Below are 6,000 nucleotides of genomic sequence, written 5' to 3' on the forward strand. Positions count from 1 at the left end.
CTGGGTGTGTTTGTGAGGGTGTTGCCAAAAGAAATTAACATTTGAGTCAGTGGGCTGGGGAAGGCAGATCCACCCTTAATCTGATGGGCGCGATCTAATCAGCTGCCAGGAAATATAAAGCAGGCAGAAAAATGTGAAAAGGAGAGACTAGCTGAGCCTCCAAGCCTACATCTTTCTTCTGTGCTGGATACTTCCTGCCCTTGAACATCAGACTCCAAATTCTTCAGTGTTGGGACTTGGATTGGGCTCTCCTTGCTCCTCAGCTTGCAGACAGCCTATTGTGGGACATGTGATTGTGTAAGTCAATACTTAATAAACCCCTATATATATATATATATGAGGCAAGGAGTTTACTGACTCTGTACATAATACCTTTGACCATATGTGGAGAACCAAGGAACATAACGAAGCTGGTTGCTTGCTCCTAAGTTCAGTGGACAAAATGTGGAAAGAAAATGATGAACTCAGGGATTCTGTCTCCCGGCTTCAGAAGCAGATACTGAGCCTCAAATCTGCTAAGATTGCACTAAGCGAGAGTCTTATCTCATGTAGAGAAGGAGCTAAAATTGTGGAAAAACAGACGCAAGCTCTTATCATGCCTGTGGCTCTCCTGTAATGAAAGATGCATGTACAGCTTTGCCAGGTGTCTACTGTTAAAGTAAGGGCATTGATTGGAAAAGAATGGGACCCCACAACTTGGTATGGGGATGTGTGGGAGGACCCAGATGAAGCTGGGGACACTGAGTTTGTAAACTCTGATGAACCTTTTTGACAGAAGAAACAGCTTCCCCATACACAGTAGTGAAAACATCCCCTCCCCAACCCATGCAGCTATCAGCCTTTCCACCTTTGTCTGAGGAGATAAATCCTGCACTGCCTGAGGCAACAGTGATGGCCTTCCCTGCAGCAGTTATCAGGCAAGATAATGTTGATTCTCGTCAGCAGCCACTCCCAGCTCTTTCGTTTGCTTCTAGACCTATAACTAGATGGAAGTCCTGGAGGGCCCCTAGAGGTGAGGTTGAGAGTGTGACCCATGAGGAGGGACACTATACTCAAAAAGAACTGTTTGAGTTCTCTAATTTATATAAACAGAAATCTGGAGAACAGGCATGGATATTAAGGGTATGGGATAATGGTGGAAGAAACATGGAGTTGGATCAGGCTGAATTTATTGATTTGGGCCCACTAAGTTGGGACTCTGCATTTAATATTGCAGCTTGGGGAGTTAAACAGTTTCAACAGTTTATATGCTTGGTTAGCTGAAATATGGATTAAAATATGGCCCACTGCCAGTGAGCTGGAAATGCCTAATCTCCATCGGTTTAATGTAGAGGAAGGGATCCAAAGGCTTAGGGAGATTGGGATGATGGAGTGGGTTAGTCACTTTTGACCTACTCATCCCAGCTGGGACGGTCCAGAAGGTATATGCTTGACCAATACCTTGTGAAACAGATTTGTGAGGGCAGCACCTGCATCTTTGATGAGCCCAGTAATTGCTCTTCTCTATATGTCAGATCTGACAGTGGGAACCACAGTAACTCAACTACAAAATTTAAATACAATGAGAATTATTGGATCCCAAGGTGGCAGGGGCCAAGCGGTAGCACTCAACTGTCAAAGGCAAAGTGGGTATAGCTACCATAATGGACAGCAGAGGCAAAGCAGCAATCAGAATAGTCTGACTCATGTAGACCTCTGAGCTAATTAATCACAGTGTTCCTAGAAGTGAAATTGACAGGAAGCCTATTATGTTCCTATTTAATTTATACAAGCAGAAATCTTCTAGGTCAAATGAACAAAAGACTAATTTGAATTATGAAAACAGAGAATCATAGCCCCTCAATCAATTTCAAAACTTGAGCTGGTTTGCAGACCCAGAACCCCTTGAATGAAAGGGAGGCCAGGTCCCCTTGAGGAAGGACCCCACTGTATTACCAACAATTTATGCAGTGAATCTTTCTCCCATCCTCCCCCAAGGAGACCTCCAGGCTTTTACCAGCATAACTGTGCACTGGGGAAAGGGCAATGATCAGACATTTCAGGGACTGTTGGACACTGGCTCTGAGCTGACACTGATTCCAGGGGACCCAAAATGTCATTGTAGTCCTCCAGTTAAAGTAGGGGCTTATGGAGGTCAGGTAATTATGGAGTTTTAGCTCAGGTCTGACTTACAATGGGTCCAGTGGGTTCCCAGACTCATCCTGTGGTCATTTCCCCCATGCCAGAATGCATAATTGGCATAGATACACTTAGCAGCTGGCAGAACCCCCACATTGACTCCCTGACTGGTAGGGTGAGAGCAATTTTGTTGGGAAAGGCCAAATGGAATCCATTAGAGCTGCCTCTACCTAGAAAATTAGTAAACAAAAAACAATATTGTAACCATGGAGGGCTTGTGGAGATTAGTGCCACCATCAAGGACTTGAAAGACACAGGGATAATGATTCCCACCACATCCCCGTTCAACTCTCCCATTTGGCCTGTGCAGAAGACAGACGGACCTTGGAGAATAACAGTAGATTATTGTAATCTTAACCAAGTGGTGACTTCAATTGCAGCTGCTGTACCAGATGTGGTTTCATTACTTGAGCAAATTAACACATCTACTGATACCTGATACAAAGCCATTGACTTGGCAAATGCCTTTTTCTCCATTCCTGTCCATAAGGCCCACCAGAAGCAATTTGCCTTCAGCTGGCAAGGCCAGCAATATACCTTTACTGTCCTACCACAGGGGTATATCAACTCTCCAGCTTTGTGTCACACTCTTATTTGGAGAGATCTTGATTGCTTTTCACTTCCACAGGATATCACACTGGTCCATTACATTGATGACATTATGGTGATTAGATCCAGTGAGCAAGACGTAGCAAACACACTGGACTTAATGGTGTGACATTTGTGTGTCAGAGGATGGGAAATAAATTTGACTAAAATTCAGGGACCTTTTACCTCTGTAAAATTTCTACGGGTACAGTGGTGTGGGCTCTGTTGAGATATTCCTTCTAAGGCGAAGGATAAGTTGGTGCATTTGGCCCCTCCTACGACCAAAAAGGGGCACAGTGCTTAATGGGTCTATTTGGATTTTTGAGGCAACACATTCCTCCTTTGGGGGTGTTACTCCAGCTCACTTATCAAGTGACCCAAAAGGCTATCAGTTTTGAGTGAGGTCCAGAACAGGAGAAGGCTCTGCAACAGGTCTGGGCTGCTGTGCAAGCTGCTCGGCCATTTGAGCCACATGACTCAGGAGATCCAATGGTGCTTGAGGTGTCTGGCAGATAGGGATGCTGTTTGGAGCCTTTGGCAGGCCCCTATAGGTGAATCACAGTGGAGGCCTCTAGGCCTCCATTGCTGTCATCTTCTGGAGATAACTACTCTCCTTTTGAGAGACAGCTCTTGGCCTGTTACTGGGCTTTAGTGGAAACTGAATGTTTGACTATGGGCCAAGTCACCATGCAACCTGAACTGCCTTTCATGAACTGGGTGCTTTCTGACCCATCCAGCCACAAAGTGGGTTTTGCACAGCAGCATTCCATCATCAAATGTAGGTGGTATATATCTGATCAGCCTTAAGCGGGTCCTGAAGACACAAGCAAGTTACACGAGGAAGTGGCTCAAATGCTCATGGTCTCCACTCCTGCCACCCTGCCTTCTCTTCCCCAGCCTGCACCGATGGCCTTATGGGAAGTTCCCTATGATCAGGTGACAGAGGAAGAGAAGACAAGGGCCTGGTTCACAGATGGTTCTGCACGATATGCAGGCACCACCTGAAAGTGGACAGCTGCAGCACTACGGCCCCTTTCTAGGACATCCCTGAAGGACAGCGGGTGAAGGGAAATCTTCCCAGTGGGCAGAACTTTGAGCAGGCCACCTGGCTGTGCACTTTGCATGAAAGGAGAAATGGCCAGATGTGCCATTATATACTGATTCATGGGCTGTAGCCAATGGTTTGGCTGGATGGTCAGAGACTTGCAAGAAGCGTATTGGAAAACTGGTGACAAAGAAATTTGGGGAAGAGGTACATGGACGGACCTCTCTGAGTGGTCAAAAACCATGAAGATATTTGTATCCCATGTGAGTGCTCAGCAATGAGTGACCCCAGCAGAGGAAGATTTTAATAACCAAGTGGATAGGATTACCTGTTCTGTGGACACCATTCAGCCTTTTTCCCCAGCCACCCCTTTCATCGCCCCAACGGGCCCATGAAGAAAGTTTCCATGGTGGCAGGGATGGAGGTTACACATGGGCTCAGCAACATGGACTTCCACTCACCAAGGCTGACCTGGCTGTGGCCACTGCTGAGTGCCCAATTGACCAGCAGCAGAGACCAACACTGAGCTCTCAATATGGCTCCATTCCTCAGGGTGATCAGCCAGCTACCTGGTGGCAGGTTGATTATATTGTACCTCTTCCATCACAGAAAGAGCAGAGGTTTGTCCTCACTGGAATAGACACTTAGTCTGGATATGGATTTGCCTATACTGCATGCAATGCTTCTGCCAAGACTACCATCTGTGGACTAACTGAATGCCTTATCCACCATCACAATATGCCACACAGCATTGCCTCTGACCAAGGCACTCACTTTACAGCTAAAGAAGTGTGACAGTGGGCTCATGCTTATGGAATTCACTGGACTTAGCATGCTACTCAACATCCTGAAGCAGCTGGATTGATAGAATATTGGAATGGCCTTTTGAAGTCACAATTACAATGCCAACTAGGTGACAATACTTTGCAGGGCTAGGGCAAAGTTCTCTAGAAGGCCATGTATGCTCTGAATCAGTGTCCAATATATGGTTCTGTTACCCCCATAGCCAGGATTCACAGGTCCAGGAATCAAGAGCTGGAAGTGGAAGTGGCACCACTCACCATCACCTCTAGTGATCCACTAGCAAAAGTTTTGCTTCCTGTTCCCATAACCTCACGTTCTGCAGACCTAAAGGTCTTAGTTCCAGAGGGAGGAACGCTGCCACCAGGAGACACAACAACAATTCCATTAAACTAGAAGTTAAGATTTCCATCTGAACACTTTGGGGTCCTCTTACCTTTAAGTCAACAGACTAAGAAGGGAGTTACAGTGTTGGCTGGGGTTATTGATCCAGACTATCAAGATGAAATCAGTCTACTACTCCACAACAGAGGTAAGGAAAGAATATGCATGGAATACAGGAGATCCATTAGGGTGTCTCTTAGTATTACCATGCCCTGTGATTAAGGTCAATGGGAAAGTACAACAGCCCAATCCAGGCAGAACTACAAATGGTCCAGACCCCTCAGGAAGGAAGGTTTAGGTCACTCCACCAGGAAAAAAAACATGACCTGCTGAGGTGCTTGCTGAAGGTAAAGGGAATACAGAATGGGCAGTAGGAGAAGGTAGTCATAAATACCAGCTATGACCACTTGACCAGCTGCAGAAATGAGGACTGTAACTGTCATGAGTATTTCCTCCTTCTTTTGTTAAAAACATGTTTGTGCATGTATACACTTGTACTGAGAAATTATCCTCATTTTATTTCCTTTTCCTTTATCATGTGACATAAGATTAATTGACTTCATATCAGCATTTAAGTATTGTTAACTTTATGTAATAGTATTTGGATGGGGGTATTGGTGCATTTCCGGTTGTACGAAAGATAGTTGTATTATTTTAAGTGTAATTATGACCTTATTATTGTCTTTATTTGAAGATTATGTATGATCTCAGGAGATATATATGGGTTCAAGTTGACAAGGGGTGGAGTTGTGATAGTTAATACTGAGTGTCAACTTGACTGGATTGAAGGATACAAAGTATTGATCCTGGGTGTGTCTGTGAGGGTGTTGCCAGTAGAGATTAACATTTGAGTCAGTGGGCTGGGGAAAGCAGATCCACCCTTAATCTGGTGGGCACAATCTAATCAGCTACCAGCAAATATAAAGGAAGCAGAAAAATGTGAAAAGGAGAGACTGGCCCAGCCTCCCAGCCTACATCTTTCTCCCGTGCTGGATGGTTCCTGC

Source organism: Pan paniscus, chromosome 3 (genome assembly GCF_029289425.2).
Source record: "Pan paniscus chromosome 3, NHGRI_mPanPan1-v2.0_pri, whole genome shotgun sequence".
In the NCBI taxonomy this organism is placed as follows: Eukaryota; Metazoa; Chordata; class Mammalia; order Primates; family Hominidae; genus Pan; species Pan paniscus.